At 36.7% G+C, this 21,465-nt stretch overlaps 1 protein-coding gene across 2 annotated transcripts in view; it reads left to right on the top strand.

Moving 5' to 3' along the window:
* NPAS3 (neuronal PAS domain protein 3) overlaps positions 1 to 21,465 on the top strand; it is a 623,235-nt gene that overhangs the window by 540,305 nt on the left and 61,465 nt on the right. The gene's annotated exons all lie outside the window — the stretch shown is intronic.

The raw sequence follows: 21,465 nt of genomic DNA, 5'->3' as shown, positions 1-21,465 counted from the left end.
ACTACTGAAACTTAGCAGGAGGATAAGCAAAAGCTGTTTGAATACACACATGTATATCTGCACTAGCATGCACATACACGCATTTTACAAATCTATCTGTAGAAGCAGATAAATAACAAGGGTGTCACTAGTGACTCCATAATTAAGAATGCACTGAGACTGGGAAGTGCACTTAAAATCTTGGTTTAGGTAGGATAAATAAATATTTCTGTATATATTACAATATACATAAGACTTTTTTCCTCTTTCTTCTTATGCAGTTCTAGGAAAATAGGGCCTATAGCTGTACCTAAAATTTTGGAGGATGATATTGAATATTAAACCAAGAACAAGCAATTTTTAGTAATATTTTAGGCTAAAAGTGTACACAATTCTCAAAGTGGATCCTTGTAATTGTAATCCTGTGTAGGTCCATTCTTTAAATGAGAGCATAAATGTGTTCACTTTCATCCTGTATGTCTCAAATTTAAGACAGCTAATTAAATTCTGTCTTGTTTATGAATATAAATCTTAAGTAACTATACTGAAATCTTTGGTGATATTCTGCATTTGCTCCCATGAAAACTGAGAATAGAATTTAATCCCATTGCTATAAAAAGAAACTGGATATTACTCCTGGGAAGGTTAAAAACATTCTATCTGATACCCTTTCAGACTGAAAACTGTATAATAAATAAGAAAACAAGTGATAGATCAGACAACTGAAAGCAAAGAGTAGGTAGCTAAATATTGTAAATAGATGGATAGACCAAGTTATTTTTTTATAAATTCCGTCTCAGAGGATTACTTCATTTATCTTTTGAGAGAGACTTTCTCATTACAAGAGGTATTTCACTAAAAAATTAATTGTTTATTAAGAATTAATTAAATAGTTTAGCATGGGACTATCTGATCAGGGAATATCAGTCTCAGTACTTTGAACTTGCAGGTGCTGCAGTGGTTGTAGTTAAGACGTTATATTGGAGCTTTCCTTCATTGCAAAGGGTTGTGTCAAGAAAATCTTTAATATAAAAATAAAAAGCAGTTCATGCATAAAGCATGACGCCCTGAAGCATATTAGATCTGTTTATCTCTCTGTTTAAAACGAACGGTACCTGGTATAGTTTACATAACAAGGCAGGGATCAGTTTGATAAAGCATTTATATCACCTGGGGAACACGCTGGCTCATTTCCTCAACACCTTTCCGCATGACTCGTTCACCAGCAAGTATAATAGCAAACAAAGTTTTAATAGGTCAAGAGCAGAGGACCTGCCTGTGTTAAAGTAGAAGACATTTCTGTTTGCCCTTTGACAAATAGCTCGTATTTCAAGCCTGGGTCTCTGCAGCTGATCATTGAATGATAATTATTGATTAAATCTTTTATGGACAAATCCTTAATTGCGTTTGATCATTTGCAGCCTTAAAGATGTTTTTTTTAAAAAGACAAGTTAAAGCTTAGTGCTTATGTGGTGTACATAAAATGTGTAAGTTATCCAGGGGGAACCAAATAAAGGACCAAGATGGACTCTTGCCCCCCAGATGCAGTGGCAAAGCTCTAGTGACCTCATTAGAAACAGGATTTCACCTCAGAACATTAACATTTTTGGCAAATACTACAGTACAAATCTGCGAGTTAACATTTGAAAACACTTTTTTAAACAAATGAATTTCAATTTAGTTTGCAATTAAAATCTGTTGTTAGACTAACAGATTTTTTTTGTCACTCTTCCATTTTGTTTAATGTAATCCAGGATATGAGTCACATTTGCTTGTTGTTTCTATATGTGAAGCAAATACTGTAGCTGCTGTTTCTGTCATAGCACATCTGCTCCACTGAAAACTGCAAAATGATAGATAAACACATGGACAGGAAAAGAAATAGATGAATAACATTTTGTAATTATTTTTTCAGTGAACAGTAATCATCACCAAATGTCTTTGCAGTTCAAAGGCTATTTTTGTTAAGCGGACATACATGGAGCTTCCATGCAAGCTATTGTAACTTTGGGGGATTTTTATTTTAAGTACTGAAAAATATGTTTTCCCCCAACAGGCACTTTCAGGACTGCATAGTAAAAGCAATATTGTGTTCATCAGCTGTCCCATAACAAAGGAAAAAATTGTTCAGTGAAGAGAAGAATTATTATACTTTGCCTTTTCTGGAAAGTTCAACAGTGGAATACATCTTTCTTAGAGCATAATTAATAACAATTTGTGATGCTTTTATGAACAGATACAATTCAGAGTATCTGTTCACTATATATAATGTAACAAAAATAAGCTGGTATCACTTACAGGATATGTATCTACATCCCAGTCAACATAAATCAATAATTGAGCCATAGATAAATAGATTAGATGTGGCAATAGGAAGGGAAAAGAAGCTGAGGAGAAAATCCACAAAAATAATTTTGCAGAGCTTGTCTTGCGTTTTCATCAGGAACTAAGCAAAATAATCTGACAAGGGCAGAAATCAACTCATCTGGCAAATTCTTGTACTTTACTTTTATCAGACAATGTAACACAGCACATGACACTAAAAATAATAATGTGTTGTCTAAGGACAGGATGGTAATGCAATGCCTTATATTCAGAAGTATCCAACCCCAACAGCCTTTATGGTAGCTTCTTCATATGCTTGGTGCTCTTCTAATCACACAGGCCTGTGCACCGTTCATTCCTTCCTCCCCCCAGACTGTATTTCCCTCCCAGACACAGGGAACCCCGGAGAGCTGCGTAAATGGCAGCTCTGTTGTCTGCACAAAAGCAGTGCCCACATCTCTATGTGCTGCTGCGCAGTTGTTAGATACAACCTTTTGGGAACACATGCCTTACACAAGCTTAGAGGCGTGTATGTTTGGGCAACTCTCGGCACTCTGAGGTGCTCTAGCAGACCTGAGGAATCTGTATGTAGACTGTGGTTAGCAAGAGGCTTTTTTTATGGACTTTTGTTTGTGTGAGCTCTTTGTAAGATTGTATGTGACTGCTGACTTCTAGTGGCTGGGCTGCAGATGGCATCAGTCCTGGCACTACTGCCCCTGACAGAGATTCTCCAGTGGCACAAGTGTGCGGCAATATGTGGCACTCGAGCAGAAGGACCTGAGCACCTACTCTATGCAATCCTCTACTAATCCATGGAGATGCATGGGGGTTGTCACTGACACAGGGAAATTGCACAAACAGGCTAAACTTTGGCTGAAAATGGCACAGTAGAGTTGTGAGCTATGCATTCAACAATGATGTGATACGAAACACATGGCGGGGGGCAGTAGGGGAGGAACCCATCAAATTACTTTGTTTCTCTTGTTCTTCATGTCACTTGCCCCGCTCTGCCTCTGTGCCTTAGGAGAATACAATATATTCCTCAAACACCTGCCCCTGTTGCCATGCTGCATGTCATTAGGGTTTCTGCCCTGGTTTTGGCTTTTGTTGCTTCATGGTGCTATCCCTGTATGACCTAAATTTTCTTGTGCACAATCCAAAGATCTTTGGCACTATGGAAGCTTTGTGAAAAAAGGCCCATCTTCATTCATACAGTTCAACATAAACACAAAGAGATGTATAACGAAATATGTCTGTAAAGGAACCTTTTAAGACAGATTGGCTTATTAGAATTACATTATTATTAATCTATTTCTGTGCACTAGGTAAGAGGACTACACTGGCAAAAAAATGTAATGTGTGCCTCAAGTCATAACTCCTAAGTTCTTTTTAATGTCCTAAATAAGTGACCTAATTTTCAGAAACGGTGAGAACCAATTCGTCTCTCACGAGATTTCCATGACAGCTTCCAAGTGCAATTTTAAAGTTGACTTGCAGGATCAGGTCCTGGTATTGTCAAGTGAGGTGAATTAAGGAAGCTGTGTATTCCTCTGAACTGCTCAGCTGTGAACTGTCAGAGTCAAATAAACTGGGCAAGGCAGAACAGGATTCCTGCAAGAAAAAAAAAAGAAAACTGTGCCAGTGAAATTTAGATCAGCAGAATACAGTTTGCCATATTAGAATTCAGTCACAAATCAGCTCCAGAAATACTGCTCTAGCCAAGAAAAAAAGCCGCATGCTGTTCATAACAATAAGTGGTTAGGGCTTTACTTATACACTTCCCCTGAAAGAAATGGTCTTCTAATTAAACAATTGTTCACAGAAATCACATCCCAAGAACTGAAGGAAAAGAAATGGAAAACTCATGATTGTTCCTTTTTATATTTTAGTACTATGAACTGAAATACAGTTTATCACAAAACTAGATTTTTCTTCAGTTCAGCCTGCTGTTTATAGTAAAAGAAAATTACATATTAACATAAAGCTATGAATCCAGTTTAAAATTCTTCTGATGTCAAAAGGTCCTTCATACTCTTCAGATGAGCCTTGTTGAATGTCTAGCTCCCTCTTCAGCCCCTTCCTTTACTTACAGACCTGATTATGGTACCTGTGGTTGCGCCACTGTATCTAGGGCTTCTCAGCTTAGATGATTCTTATGTTCTAATTCTAACTTTTCAACTCTCTTGACCACAAAACTTATTCATTGGCTATAAAAGCAAATCAAGCATAAAGCAAATCAAAACTTGGAGCACGTCTTATTTATCTGTGCAGTTCCCAAGTCTACTTACTGGTTCCCAGTTTACTCAGCAGCTCTGTTCCGCAAGAATCCGGCTTGTTTTTACTTTCCCCCTTTTCCTTCCATGACTACATTGTATGGGCTGAATTTACTGGTGATTTTCCTGAAAGGACAACAGACTATATACCAAATGTTTGTCATTCTTTGCATGAGGCTGTGCTGAGGTTATTCACTGAAAGCCTATGTCTACTATCTTTCTGATGCCATGGTTTTCTACCCCAGACTGTAGACAAACAGCTGTTCTTTCTCCTCAGAATATTTTAGTGGTGTTTGATTGCTTGCTACTGTAAATAGTTGTTGTGTTGACTAACTGTTGCATTTCATTTTCACTCTTGTCAAACCAGAATTGCATTCAGGCACCCTCATGCTGTAGTATGTTAAATCCCAATACTGGATGCCTGCAGACCTGGAGAAGGAGTACTTTTATTTTGTAGGTTATTCTGAGACAGGACATAAGAAGGATAATACCTCTCAGACTGTAGGATTTGGTATGTGGCTTGACCTAAGACACTCAGAATGGAAGGTGAGAGCAAGGTCCACTTCTAAAGCCCTCTTGTAGTAACAGTCCGTCACAACTCTTCTTTAACTTAGCATGTGACTCAGCTTGCCTAAATGGCAAGGTTAGGCTTTCTCTGAGAACAGAAACCTATACTTGTATTCTCACATAATGCTGCAGCTTCTCTTTGCCTCCTTATGTTTGAAGTCTGGGACAGGGAGCTGGAATCAAGTAGAAGCATTAACCCCAGGAATGTGAATGGTGCCAGTGCTGCAGCAGGACTCAGGGAGCATTGACATGGCTAAAGCCTCTTAATCATCCTTGATACATGCATGCCTAAGCATATCTTACTTCCCAAGTCACTTGTGCAGGTGTGGATGGGACTGTGCAGCCATTTTGACGTTGCGGTATACAAGCACAGACAAACACAATCATCGTATTCAGGCTGAGTTTTGCTGTTTGTCCTTTATTAATGTTGTGGCATTTATGCCATAAGCTCTTTCTAACTTGTGAACTCTCTTTTGGGAAATGCCCACAAGCAATGTAGTGCAAGGATATTTGCTGTATCTGTTTGATATTTGTGTAGACATCATTATGCTCATCATGGACGGTCCTATATAAATTGATCAGCAATACTTTTTATGTCTTTTTATGAACACACATCTCTATGTGGTATAAATATCAGTTGATCCATTTGCACAAGTCACTTATCTTCTAACAAGGAAACTTTCTGGTTCATGATTTTGCATCAAAAGTTAATCATTGTCTCACGGCTCCGTTAGTGTTCGATAAAATGGACCTTCCTGGAGAACATTCAGTGAGTGTAGATGGATGTGACACTTAAGGTACTCAAAGTATAGCTAACAAAGGAAAAACAAATGAGCATTGCTTACATGTTCAGCATTACCTTTAGGAGGTCTACAGAGATTTTGGTCTCTGTTTGCACTAATCTTATGTTAGTGACTGTCATATTACATTAGCAAATTTAATCTTTGTTAATGTGATAGAAAGTTGCTAATACAATGAGACTCATTATATTAACAACTTTTGCATCATGTTAGCAAAAGCAAAATTTGCTAACAGAATGCAAAAATTACCAATATGATGAAGTAATCATCATTATTCTAACACCTGATTGTATTAAGCAGCTACTAACATTTCTTATATGAAATCACTATTTGCACTGTACTGGGATTTTCTAGGAGAACTTGGGGTGCCTAAGTAGGAAAATATGAATATTTTTTAACAAAAGCTTTTTAGAGAGATGGGGTTTCTTTTGTGTTGCAATATAAGTATAACTTAATCAAAGTCATTCTGAAATTAAATTACTTGGCACAGGAAACTTTTCCATAGAACATTGAAACATATAATGAGCTATGTCATGACTAAGCCAGTAAGAAAGTACAAAGATAATGTGGGTCGCTGTTGGTCTTGTATCAACTTTTGGCTTTGGAAAGTAATTTCACATTACAAGTCACATTTTGCAGTATACAAGAACTTACTCATGCAATATTTCATTAAAACATGTTTGTTTCACTGTTATGATTTGGGGTTTTTGTGGCAAGACACACATTTATTGTAGAATATATTTGCATGTAAGATTTATAGTCTTCCCTGATTACCTTATAACTGTCCACTAAAAATGTACCAGGATTAAATTAAAATTATGGTAATAATATTTTTAATATACAGAATATAATCTGACAGCAAAACTCTCTGCAACATATAATATGCTGCATCTCTATTATAATTTTTTTGAAAACAGTCTGATTATTATTCTCTATAAAGTCTTCATTCTTATACAAGCTATGTATTAAGAATCTTTTAACTTTAAAAATTAACTGTAAAGATTGAGGAAATGGAGTTCAGCACAGAGTCTTCATGAACAATCCCATAATGGTAATAGGCAAGCTTTGCAAGCTGCTTTCTGCCATGTATGTAGTAGAGTGGGGAAAACATAGAGAACATTTTGAATATATAATGTGTATTCAGGAAAGGCAGACATCTGAGGCCAGCTGGAGGATGGATCTTCTCAGTTATGAAGAGATGTTGCACTTAATGTTAAGTCCATTGAAGTTCCTGTAATGACTTCAGCTGAAAGTACTTGAATTTTTCAATACTCAAGGAAGAGAACCACTGGCAAGAGGTTCACCAGATTACCTTAGCTTCAGAATTTATTCCTACCTTAACACAAATCAGCTTTACATTGCTTCTTTTAACTTCTAGAGAAAATGCATCAGAATGTTCCAATTCAAAGCCAGCAAATGAAGGAAAGAGAAAGTGAAGGAGTTGTGCATTCCTTCTGGAAAGACTCCATTTTTTTCTGTGCTGCTGATTGCTTAGAAACCACTGGAGAATTTTAAACCTGGTGGTGGATGAGTAAACAAGAGAAGCATCTCCTGCCACAGATCTTTATATGGAAGAGGAATTTCTTAGGAACTCAGGAATTCATATAATATATGAGTGAAGATTGTCAGTATAGCCCACTAGCTTGTCTTTTAGAGTAGCTGGTACCAAATATTTCCAAACCACATGTAAAATCTACAGAATGGTAACTGTACCATACAAGTTGAAGCATGGCACTTGATATGTCATGTAAATTTTATTATACACAGCGTAGCATGGTTATTCTTGTTAGCCTCATAGATATTTAGTCCTCCTTTTGAAATTCTTTTATATATACATATAGATTGTGAATTGCATAGATTACATGTTGGGCAGGAAAAATTATTTCTTTTTATGTTTTTGTTTTTATCAGCTCAAAATGTACTTTCCCTTCAATTTATTGGAAATCTCCTTGTTCCCATATTATCTTCTATGTATCGTTCATTATTTTATGTACCTTTTGTCACATCACTTCTTATTTATCTGCTCTCAAAGCTAAATATTTATAATCTCATTAAACTCTCTTCAGATGTCCTTCTACTAGTGTTTTTCTGTTTCCATTATTCTCTTTTTTAATAGAAGATGACCAGAACTGAACACAATACTCAGTGTAAAACTTGGACTATAAATTTACATAATAGCATTTTAATATTTTCTTTACTAATTTATTAATTTTAGATTCATTTTTATTGTGTTCTAAAATCTCATTTATCTTTTTAGTCATATAACAGTCTTCATATAGAGCAGATGTTTTCACTGAGATATTTCCATTTCCTTTTATTGCCTTGTTATAGTTATTTAAAACTCCTCAGTATACAGGAGTAGTTTCTTTGAAAGGGTACTACATCTTGCACTTGTTAGCATGAAATTTCATCTATTACTCTGTTGTTCAATTGTCTGCTCTGGTTGCTATTTAGGTCCCTCTCATGTTCCTCCTGATCTTCTTTTGACATAATAGCTGCATTTTTAAGACTTTCTACACCAATGCTCACTGTTCAAGTAAAACACACAGCAGATGGGAAGTCTGCAGATGCTTTCCACTGATTTGCTTAGTTTAGGTATGTATTTAACATGAACAGGTAAAATGTTAAAACTGTCCCATAAGAAGAGAGGCTAATAACCCAGATAGGCCAAACCCACATTCCTATGCCTCACTCTGTCCCTCTTTTTCCCAGTACTGCATCTGAGGTAGAACACGGATAACTTCTGTGGAGAGGGAAGTTGTCTTTTATTTGTTCATAAGGATATGGTGTCCTGTAACTGTAATGTGAATGGAAATGTCCTAAATATCAGACAATAAAAGAACATAAAATGCTGTAAAAAGAGAAAAAAACTAGAAGAGAAGAAGAAATGTAACCTGCTAGAAGTTGGTATCAGAGAGGGAAAGCAGGCATTTGTGTAAACCATGAACCCAGGTATAATTCCTGGTTTTAGGCACAAAGTGAAAAATGTCAATGTAAAAGTAGTTTATATACTTCTGTAAACACAAAAGAATATGTAAATATGGATATAACTATATATGAACATAAAGTCAAAGGTCAGATCCAGCTTTGCTTAAAATTTACCAGTAGTATGGTATGTTTCTTTCTAATTTCTTTTCTTTAGTATAAGCCTGTATTTTTTACTGTCTTGGCACTCTAGTAAAGCAACTAACCTTGTTAAGATACATAATATTTTTATCTGTTGGAAGGAATGCATATGAATATGCTTTTCAAATTTCAAATTGAAATCATCTGCAGTACTACTCTTCAAGAACAGAAGGGTTAGCTGGCACACAGGTGGGAGAAGACTTGCTCATTAGGGAAGGTTTGTTATATGGTAACGTATAATTAAGGTAATGGTCACAGCTTGTGTGACAGCAAACACTCTGGCAGTTGTGTGATTGCTGTCTGGGTCAGGAGATCAGCTCTTTCTACAAGATGTAGCCACATTAGTGTGTTAGTGAACAGGTTAGAAAGCAAATTACAGCTGCCTTTCTTAGGCATATTACTATCGGGGCTCATTGTTTTGGTTTTTTTTACTGTACATCAGCAGTAATATGGCTTCTGAAGACTTCATGTGACAGGTTAGGCATTTTATCCTTTGAGTAAACAGTAATCATGGTGTGAAGAAAGTGGGGCATTGGAGATTTTTCCCATTCTTTGAGAATTCCATTCTTCCTTTTTAGTTTGCTCCAAGGGCTCTTTGGGGATACATATATTAAGCCCTTTAAATAGTTCATAATAAATCTTTGTCTCAGGCTGATTCTGACAGTTTTTTAAAGAGTCTTTTAAGAGAGAATCCTCAATCATTTGTTAATCCATGGGGTGATCTTCAGACTTGGAGGAAAAAGAAACAGTGCAAGCTCCAGGGTTGTGAAAATACAATGTAGAAAATTTTTAACTCAGAAAAACTCAGGAAGTACTGTACCATGGAAATTTCACCAATCATACTGTGTTCTGCCTGTGTCTAAATGATCATTCTTTAAGTTACCCAGTTTGGAAACACTAGAGAGAAAAAAATGGGCTAACAAAAAAAAGGAAGAGCAATTATTATTGATTATCTTACTCCTATTACCTTGGTTTTGGCTTTATTTTGCTTAAAGCTTGAGTTGAAGGGGCATTATGGGAAAAAGAAATCATTGTTCCCATTGTTAAAATAAAGCAAATAAACAGAATTCCTTCTGTTAAGTGTTTACTGTTCAAGCCTTATGATAAATCTGCCAAAATACCTGCACTGTGGGCTGATTTTTAAAATGCTGTTTCCTGCGTAATATGACAGATTCTGACTGTGTCTGTCAAAAACCTTCTTAACTCCACAGTGCAAAATACATAGATAAAGGAGAAAAAATAGAATAAAAGTAAGATGTCCGGTTCATTTGACATTTGTTTTCACCAAATAATTTGAGTTGTATCCTAAGAATAATGCATGGCTGGAGCCCACTGGAACTTCTGTTAGGTATTTGTTTTCAGCAGCCTCGGGTCTGTCATTTTTGGAGATACCCATTCTCAACTCTCTTTGAATTTCAATGCCATAGTGCTTGTCATTATCCTAGGCTTTTTTTGTAAATTCTGCATAAGCAAAGAAATCTATAAATGCTAATTTACCTGTGTAAGAATTCTCTTGGTGTATCTTAGGAATATTGTTGCCTATTTTAATTTAATATGTTACACTGAGGAGAAAATACTGTCATGGGAACAAGGAAGGGTACTAATAAGGGACAAAGCTATAGAGAAACCTGGATACTTGGGCTTCTTACCCCTTCTGCAGCTGGGTACCTGAGTGTTGGGGGTGAAGGCTGCTGCTGGAAGTGCTACCAACTGAGCAGTACGTCCCAATAGCATCAGCTGCCTGCTATGCCAGCTGTGCTAGCAAGTTCCTCAGCAGCAGCAGGATTAGCAGCCTGCCTGGTTCTGCCTAGCCTGGACTGGGTCATGGAGTTTCTGTATGACAGATGAGAGGGAACAGTTGCACAGCGAATCTTGTGATGATGGAAATGTTAATAGCATTCTGAAATAAATTTGGATGCACAGTGCTGAGGACATAAGTATTTTCATGTTTAAGTAATAGTTGTATTCACAGGTTATTTTTAAGTGTTACTTGTTCGGAGCAAGGGATGGGAAAGCCTATTTTTAAAAGTTTTTTCTTTTAAAAAAACAGTGTTACACTGGTTTTTGACATGGATAAGAAGATTCTGTCCGAGTATGAAATTACATGTTTTCTGACATTTTAAAAGTGTTTCTTGACTGTCTTCTGAACTATGAAGCCATGCAGCTGGAGAAAGTTATTCCTAAGATACATTAGACCAAGACTTTCTACACATCCTGCAAAATCTGCAGCATTTCCCTTTATCCCCCCAAAGAATCTGCATATTGTCATGATGCTTGGCACCATACCTATTGCCACTGTCCAGTAATGAAGTTATCTGTAAGCCAAACTTTAAACCCTATGGGAAAATGTTCTTCTTGCCAATTATATTCATTTTCTCTTGACAACATATGGCTTTTAACTCCAACTCGTTTTTTTATTATTGAACCATTCTAAATTAGCTAAAAAGTTGTTTCACAAAGAAAATTATTTCTGGCCTTCCATACTTCAAAATATTTATAAAATACCGGTTTGCATTTCATACATGAATACACATCCAGATAAGGTTCAAATTTGGAAAAGGGAACAGTTCAGTAGAGTCCATATGACTGAAATCCAAAGAACAGAATGGAAACCTGTTTGCAGTTTTAAGTAGTTGTTCACTGTTAGCAAAGATGAATGCAGATACTTGCCATGTTTGAAAAAAATAAGAGGTCGAATGATGCCACAATCTTACCACCCTTCTTTGCCATTTTCAGTGCGTGAACAGAAAGTGGTCGGTCAGATGGTCATCTATGTTTATTGCTGCTAAACCAGTAAGCGTTCACCATTAGTAATGATCAGTCTGTGTTTGCACATGTATGCTTGCTTGGTTTAAACATATGCCCAGTAGCTACGTACTTTTCTAGAAAGGTTATTCAGCAAGGTTACACAATTTGTGCAAAGTGATTTTTTGGCAGGATTCTATACACATTGATACAGCAATCCAGCAGATACTAGCAACCAGTTACTGCCCCTTGGTTAGGCTGCATGGAAGATTCATGTATATAAAATAGTGTATTTTACTTTAATAAACTTACAAAAGCAAAGAGCAATCATTGCAAATGTAATTTTTTCTTCCTCTTTGGGATTCTAATTTTAAAAGCATTAAAGAAGACAGCTGCTCATGCTGTGATATGCGCTAAACAGCCTGAAGGATGGAAAAAAATATATTTGTAGCTCATAATAACTATTGACCTTTCTGATATACAATGTTCTCTGTGTTAGCTATTCTGTTCTATCAACAGTGAAGATTGAACATGACTTTTTAATAGAAAACATGGGGTTTCAAGCTGCTTTCGCAAAGGTGTTTATGTATTGTTATTTTGTATTGTAGTACAAAGACTAAGTCCTGATGCCCTTTGTCTGACATCATGTTTGTCATAAAAAAGCCCCACTGTTACTGACTGTTTTATATGAGGAATTGGCTCGTAACCATTTTATAGTCGTGATAAAAGCATTGCTCCACTAGATCCAGTACACAGGTATTGAAAATAGAATCCCCCAAATATCCCAGCAGCACAAAAGGTATTTTCTGAAGAAATAGATTCCTCAAGTGGCTATATTTAAGGGGGTATTCCACTAAGATTTAAAACACTCACTTTTTGCATTCATACTGTGTGTTCCTTGGCATACATAGGCTGCTGCATAATAGCTTTTGCTGGATGTCATGTGCTCTCAAAGACTATCTTTATGATACTCCGTTTTTTCTCTTGAACTTTCCTACTGCTTAGTTGCTGAGTACAGAAACATCCACTAGCAGCAGCTTGACTTTGACACTTGTGTATGTTTCCCCGGAGTGGGATCATCCAAACATTGACTGAGCAGCATGAGGTAACTCGGCTGTTCTTCTTTCCCTCAGGGAAAAGCTTCACCAAAAAACACCTCCCATTTGGCATATGAAAATCTGGAAAGCAACCTCTTTATTGTGCTTTTTAAGCCCAAGCAGGCTGGCAATGTTAGGCAACATCAGAAGGGACTTTTTAATGTTTGTTGGGGGGGGGCGGATTTATGCCATGTGCTGGGAAGGAACTTTAGTGGGCCATTATTGGCAGCTCTGAACCACAGTTATTTTCACAGCTATGCTCTGGAGTGTCAGTTAATGATTCACAAGTTACTAGGCAAGAGCAGAAAACTAGCAAGAAAGAAAAAATACCCTCAGTTGATCCTTCTAGGGCATGAAAGAGGGGAGACAGCAACAGCATTTAATGGCAGTTTTGTGCTGAAACAAAATGCTCAAAATTGTTTATAAGACGTTGCTCAGTAAGGATAATGATCATTTAAGCTGTGGAAACCAGCCACATCTCAAAGGAGATTTAACATCTAGTCCTGTATTCCTTACAAGCCCATAAAGCTCTTGGGGAATTCAGTGAAGTTTTTACCCTCAAAACTAGTCAGGGTCCATTTTTCCTTTGCTTTTTCCTCATTTCCCAGTTTCTTTTCTCTGTACCTGTTCCCTAACAGAGGATAGATGTGCTGTTACTTACGATCCTCTACTCTCCTAACATCAGGACCTCTGCTAGCCATTGGATGTGTTCTGTTTCAAACTTTATTAAAATTGCTGCAGTGCAAGTAAACAGTAAGGAAACGATACCACTGTGCTAATTTTCTTTGGGACTGTCACTGAATCTTAAAAATTTGTGAGTTTTGCCGACCTCACATGAAACCAAGCCAACAGGTCAGGTCAGATTATTTATTCCATTGCTTAAAATAAGTTAACTTTAAATGTAAAAACATAGAAGGAAGTTTGAGCATCATGTGCAGTATGGTTTATGTACCACTCACTCACTAGACCATAACAGCTCTTCCAGAGTTGTTCCGGTCTATTGGATGAATGTGGATACATTTGCGAGTGTTTAGATAATGGATTGAAGCCCAGTAGACTGTAACATTTCCAAAGGCTTTTTCAGAGTTACGTTTCCTACTATGATTAGTTCTGTTAATAGCAAATCTTTATTATGTTGTTTTCAAACAGGCAAAAAAGCTCTATGTATTTCATAGATCACTGACCTACCAAAATTTGTTGTAAAATCTGTCTTGCAACATTACAGGAGTAACAAAAATCTTATTCATAGCTTCATCCTGGCAACACTTTATTTATAGCTCTATCCTAGCACCTAACTCATTCTATATTTTACCAGATATACAAAGAATTCTGTGGGATAAAGTTTACATGGGAAGTAAATTGCATATGTCAGGAATTAATAGCCTGATAAAACATGTTTCTAGACTAGAAGAAGAAGAAATAGAAGGAGTTGCAGAAGCAGAAGAAAGGAAGTTTTGAGAGGCATTAAATAAAGTAATACTTCTTAGTCCAGTAAAGAGTAGTTCAGATTACTTTGGTTCCACAAGGATAATAGAACATTCAAAAATTTCTCTGTATAATAACAGGGAAAGCCTATCAATGAGTTTGTACTTTAGTTTGTCTTTCTTACACAACTAATGGGCCTAGTCTGGTTTAAAAAACAAACAGGGTAAGCTCATTATTTGTAACACTACAGGATAAGTTTTCAAGGCATGGCTTATTTCTCTGCAGGTAGTAGTCTTTCATGTGCCCAAATGTAGTATGCACATAGTAGTGTTTGCACTTGTAAGACCTGCAAACTGAGCGTTAACAATCACAGACAAATATGGGTTGCACGTTAAAGTTGTGTTGTTTGTAAATGTATGATAGTTATGTGAAACCATAACTTATTCTGCCAGTAACTGCATGCAGAGTTTTGCTTACCCATTGATAAATCAGCATTAAGCTCCTTTAGAGAAATCTGGCTTAGTTTTGCCTGTGGTTAATGTTAAGTCTGGTGTATTTTGGGGTGTATTTTGGGGAATAACATAGGTACATTTCCATGGCTGGTGTAACCACATACACCAGAATGAATGTTGGCATGTGCAACCAAAGCCCTAAGCAACAGGCTGCACAGGATGCTAGAAATGATAAAATAATAATCAGGAACTTAATCCAAGTCTTTTCATAGTATTCCTACTTACTTAAATGGGACCAGGCTCTAGCAGCTTAAGTTTCCCAGAGATAGGGAACTTGTGCTACTTGAGACACAGCTGGCATCCATCAGCCACTCCAGAAAGACTTGGGTCTTCTGCAGGTCCCGTGTGAAACTGCCACTCCTGTACACATCTCAGACACTGTGGGGCAGCTCACAAGAACGCTGTAGACCTGTGTGTGGGCAACTGAATTAAGCCTTCAGTCACTGTCCTGGTTTCGGCTGGGATAGAGTTAATTTTCTTCTTAGTAGCTGTACAGTGTGTTTTGGATTTAGTGTGAGAAGAATGTTGATAACACACTGACGTTTTAGTTGTTGTTAAGTAGCGCTTATCCTAAATTAAGGATTTTTCAGTTTCCCATGCTCTGCCAGCAAGCAGGTGTACAAGAAGCTGGGAGGGAGCACAGCCAGGACGGCTGACCTGAACTAGCCAAGAGGATATTCCATACCATAGAATGTCATGCTCAGTATATAAACGGGGGGCGGGGATTGGCCAGAAGGGTCAGTTCACTGCTTGGGCATCGGTCAGCAGGTGGTGAGCAACTGCATTGTGCATCACTTATCATCTTCTTGGTTGTTTTTTTAATTATTTTTATTTTATTTCTTTTCCTTACAATTATTATTAATATATTTAGTATTAGTATTACATTGCATTTTACTTCAGTTATTAAAGTGTTCTTATCTCAACCCATGAGTTTCACTTTTTTTTTCCCAATTCTCCTCCCCATCCCACTGGGTCGGGAGGAGTGAGCGAGCGGCTGTGTGGTGCCTAGTTGCTGGCTGGGATTAAACCACAACAGTCACTTAGAATTCGTCCCTGAAATGAAGGAACTGTTCTTCTTAATGCACTTCTAATAGTTTGGCCCATTAAATTTTGTATAGTTAAACATTGGGGTTTTCACTACTTCCTTTGGAGGCAATTTTCAACAAATCAAAAAGTCAGGATTAACTGTACAAATTAAAAATATTAACTACACTGTATTGAAGCCGAAGAGTTCACATCAACAGATTCCTGTGTAATATCCAAGTTCTTGTAAACCCACAGTGTATAAGGCGGATTGAATATTAAACATGTTCTCCCACTTTTCTGGCTGTTGTATCTAAATTCACTGCTACTGCACTGACATGACTTTTGCCTGAATGCAGGTACTTTTACCACATTAAAAATATACACTGTATATATCTGAGTTAGTCACTTGTTCTCCCAGTTTCAAACATCTATGCTTAACCTTAACATTATGCACCATCACATGTGGACAATAGCCCAGTAATTACAGATTTTTATTATAAAAATAGTCATATCTCTATATGTAAATATATATAATATAATTTTAATATTATGAAAAAATGTGAAATAAATGTATATGTAAGTGTTCAGTGTCAAATTAATTGTAAAAAAATAAAGATTTTATATAATGACAACCTAACTGAAACAATCTGAGATGCCAGCCCATCTCATCAGTTGTTGGATCTGGAAAATTTGGAGGGATGAGAGAGAAAAAAACCAACCAACCAAACAAACAAAAAGATATTAAAAGAACCAGCTTTCAACAGAAGTCTGATAGGATTTAAAGTTTTTATGCCTTTGAATTTCTAATAGGCTTATAGGTCATGAAAAGTGAATTGTCTTCATCTTGGAGGTAGAATGACAAGAAAGAACAGTTTATTATCTTGTCTGAAAACATTACCTGGCAATAAATTCTTTAGAGGAAGTCATCCTTCTTTCCATTTGTTTTGGAAGTGCTGCCCTGAGCCTTCCCCTTTTCAGTGAGGCCTTGGCCAGAACCCAGCATTATTCCCTCTGTGTAAAAGAAAGAAGGGAATTAAGTCACCAAAAGCCTGCAGTCCGATTCTTAACTTCTTCAGCTTTTCAGTAAATAGCGAAACAGAAAGTTTAAGAGTCTTACCAAGTTAGATAAAAGCACCATGAATTTCAGATCCAAATCTGGTCATTCAGGAATTCGAGTTCCTGCTTATATCTGGGACAGCTCACAGCAAAAATACTATTTCTACAGCTCCTTCTAGAGATATTATTGCCTTGGAAGAATGAACTAGCTTCTTCTTTGCCACCCACAATGTTAACTAAATAGTTCAGATCGTCCTTGATTTTGCAAGACGCTGAGCATGCCAGCGAGACCAAGAGAGCACCCATAGAAATTGCTAGCTCTGTTCTCACCAGTTGATCTCCAGGCAGACTGCCCGTGTGCGTAGATATGCCTAAGTGGTTCATCCGAACAGTCCAAGAATCTTCAGCACCTTCCTAGACCAAGCTTTAGCTTCCAGTACTTGCCCATGTTCAGCCTGCAATCAGACTGAACCCACTTCACTTAAAACCATGCATTTGCAGAAGTGCAAAGTATAATTTCATAGTAACTTTCACTTGTTGGAAATAATTTGTCTTAACTTGAAGTTTTGAGTTGTATTTGCTGGGCTAGTAGTTAGAAAAATCTATCTTTTAGCTTATAAAGGGATCAAATTTGATCTGTAAGCTACAGAGAGATAATGACCTTGGCAACAGTGCTTTTTTGAGAGTCACTTTTCTGAATAAAAACACACTTTAAGAGGCAATAATATGAGAAAAACCAGGACAGTTAACTACTCAAGGTTAAATTTTCCTAGAAAGTCTTTGAATGCCTGTTTGCAGACAATAAACTGCACAGAAGAAATAGAAACATTGACAAAGATACACCTAGTCCAACTGAAAATGATAGATTTATATTACCTAATTATTCATCTGAACATAATAATTCTCAGATGCCTATGCAAAGGATTATAAGACTTTAAGAAAATATGGGAAGAAGTTTGCAAGTGTAGAAGATAACATGAGAAGGGAGCTCCCTTCTTCTTACTATTTTATATGTTTTTTTACTTTGTTTCTCTAAGAGCTGCATAGTTGGTCTTTGAGAATGTCTCTTAAAAGCTGTATAGACACCTGTTTTCAAGGAAGACAAATGAAAGCCAGGTGAAAACTTCGTGAAATGCTATCAAATCCAGAATTTTCTGTACGTTAAACCATAATCTTTTTTCCCATCAACCCCCTCCGATTCCTTGTTGGTGTTTGGTTTTCCCTGTGTAGCTTCTCGTCCTCCGAAGAATGAGAAGCCTGTCTTTTATCTGTTAGGCATGTGAAAATGCATTTTTTTCCTCTCAATTATTTTTAATGCATGTGAGGGAAAAAAACCCAGAAGTTGGTGAATATTTATTCAGACTGATTTGGCAGCATTTCGTTATTTAAGACATAAATCAAATTTGGAACTTCCTTTTTCCTGGGGGACAAATTGTTTATCTGAATTTGAATGTGCTTGTGAATCAGTCATGGGGATAGTGCTTGTGCTATTGCTGTGTAATAGCAATTATTTGCATTGGTTTACATTGTTTTGCTCCATAGCATAAGGTAGTCAGGCTGCACACAGATGCACAGTACATCTGCTGATCACTGCAGGATCACAGCCATGGACCTCAGTCCTCCAGTTATGTGCATGTTTATCTACCAGTACACATTCCACTAACATCAGAAGAACTCTTCCAGTATATGAAGTTAAACAGTGCGTGACTGGTTTGTGGGGTCTGGGCCCAAGATTATTCCCAGGGCAAAGTCCATTGAAGGAGCAGAGCTACAAGGCTTATTCACAAAGAAATGCTTGGGAGGAGATAACTAAATAATTTTGTGAATTGGCTACTAGTTCAAACTATCTTCCCATTTGGCTCTATGGCTCATAGTTAACATTTTAACATTTATGACACTTTTGTATGGGTATACTGGGTTGCAGATTCATGCCCTTTGAAATGGACAATGCATTCCTTGTGTCCAGAAATCTCATCCTGCATTAGCAGCTTTGGGAATGGAAAGAGAAGAGGTTTATTCCTTTAGTAGTATCTGCTGAAGAAATTTAAGGACACACAAAGGCAAGTGCTTTCCCAACAGAGTACACAGTTATCTGTTTTGCAAAGACAGTCCAGACTTAGTTTTTATACTTCTAAGCCTGACAGTGTGTAGTGCTTTCATTCACACAGAGTGAGCATTGACTTTTATCATATTATTAGCATTCTAAACTCACAGTTTCAGAGGTTTATAACTCAACAGTAGGTTTAGACTCAGTAAATTCAGCCCAGGAGCACTATTTTTCAGTGTAAAAGACACCTTTAGTTACTACAGTATCAAGCCAAGCAGACCTTGCTTATTTCAGGCTTTTTTAAAGGTCTTAGACTGCAAATTAAAAAAAAAAAAAAAAACAAACCTCAAAAATGAATTGCTACAGAGTTTCATTCTGATGTTCCTCAGATTGCTAGCCTCCTTTGACATAATTGGAAAAAAATTGAAAAGACTGAGTGATAGGCATTTAAAATCAACTCCTGAGAACTCATAATGGTCCCTATTCCACATATTCCTGTGCAAATCTCACTGACATCAATGGATGCGTTCTGTACACATCCTACCTTTGCAATCCTGCATGCATAATCACCGTTAGCATTGTTACAGTATCTGCCGTGGGTGGGTGCAACTCTGAATGCAGATTTGTACTAGCAGCCGTAATGGTTCTCTCCTGAGAGAAATTCAGAAAGCTGTTCATAAGCTGTTCTGGACTTTTAGGTAACTAATCCCATCTCACACATACGCTCTCAGGTACTTTTTGTTAAAGAAAATCAAACAATTTAGAATACATATTTATATGACAGACATTGTTCCAGTCTGTTGGATAAATTATATGCATTTTACAATATTCACTTACAGAGATGTATAGGTTTGTATATACTATAGTAACAGCAAAATAATGTTAAGCTTATGATATAAGGTGAAATGAGCCCAGAAAATGTCAATGAAAAGTACACTGTACTATATGTCAGATGGTTTCCTTTCTTTCATAAAACTGTGTATGAAAGAGAAATTTTGATTTCAATTGCTTAGGAATGGTACGTATGTATTACAGCCTGATCATTTTTCAAGCACGAGATATTGTGTGTTTAATTAACATTACTTCTGTGTGTTTAGGTAATTACCATTAGAACACATGAGGACATATTGTACTTATTGCCTGTGCTAGAGCATAATGTGCTGGACTACAACAACTACACTTGTTAAGCTGATTTTAGCATTTCTTCACACAGCAGGAAGCACCCATGCTGTGGTTTCTTAATGTTCTCTTTAACTACTGCACTGTTGAGTACTGTACAATAAAACTAATAATTAATTATGATCCTCATCTTACCACTACTGCTGCTATCCAGTGACCCTGGTTGCTGTTTCAGGGTTCCACTATCCTGTACCCTGAAACACATATCTTGCCTTTCAGAGTTTTATTTCTTAGATTATATTGCTGAACAGAGCTGAATTTTTTGAGGACAGGTTTGTTGCATGGATTGTGATGGCTTCACATTTGTTCAGGTCTCCAAGGACCAGCACCAATAAATGTGAAAGAGACAACAGCAGAATGGCATACTTTCCCATTTCCACCAGGATGAAAAAAAATGCTTTAAATTAAGTCTAACCTTAAATGTATAATCTGTCCTTGGGAGCAAAAAAAAAAAAAAAAAAAAAAAGGATATAGCATCTTCAAGCTCTTGGCATCCCTTACGAGAAAAAATTGGTTCTAAGGGTCTCTGATCTTGTGTTTTAGTAAAATAGAACTGCACGGCTGACTGACAGTTCTGATCTAAAGCATTTACGTTTAAGTTTTGATCTCTCTGCTTTTGATTAAAACTAATGAGCTCATTTAATTCAAAATGGGAATCTCTGATAAGAGAAATAAGGTTGATGTGATTGGATTAGAGGGGCAAATTAAACTCTTAGAGCAGAAGTTTGTGCTTATATAGTGTATTAAAAAGCTGTTGGCGTATTATGGCGTGTTAGATGATGAGAAAAATTTCATAGTAATTCATATTTAATCAGAAGAAATGAAAGTACTAAATATAACATGGCTCTGCTTTTCCCTCGAGTGATAAAGAGCTGTACATTTAAAATGACATCGAATTCATGCTCTCTAAAACAAAAAAATCTTAAAAGAAACACTAAAGAAAGGGGCACTGTTGACAGTTATTTCATCACAATAGAGCTGAAATGTCACAAACACAGGACAACGTGACCATATCAAATCAAGGACAATTCGATATAATCCTTAGCTCACAAACAAGTTCCTGTGTTTCTATTGACTGTATAACAAATGCCTTTTAAATACTCGAATACTTTCTACTAGTAGTTTGGTCAATTCCCCAAAACAATAGCAGAATAAATTCAAAATAACTTTTTTATTCAGTGTTAATTACTCACTGAAACTTAATTAATCTCCAATAATGCTTGCTTATTGTAAGCTGCTCCAGAATTTTCCCCTGAACAATATTATGGGAAGAGGTTGGTTGTCAGGGTTAAAAATAGCAATAATAAA

This window comes from Buteo buteo, chromosome 6 (genome assembly GCF_964188355.1).
Source record: "Buteo buteo chromosome 6, bButBut1.hap1.1, whole genome shotgun sequence".
In the NCBI taxonomy this organism is placed as follows: Eukaryota; Metazoa; Chordata; class Aves; order Accipitriformes; family Accipitridae; genus Buteo; species Buteo buteo.
The sequence above is the reverse complement of the archived record's forward strand: the minus strand, read 5'-3'. Positions and strand labels throughout refer to the sequence as shown.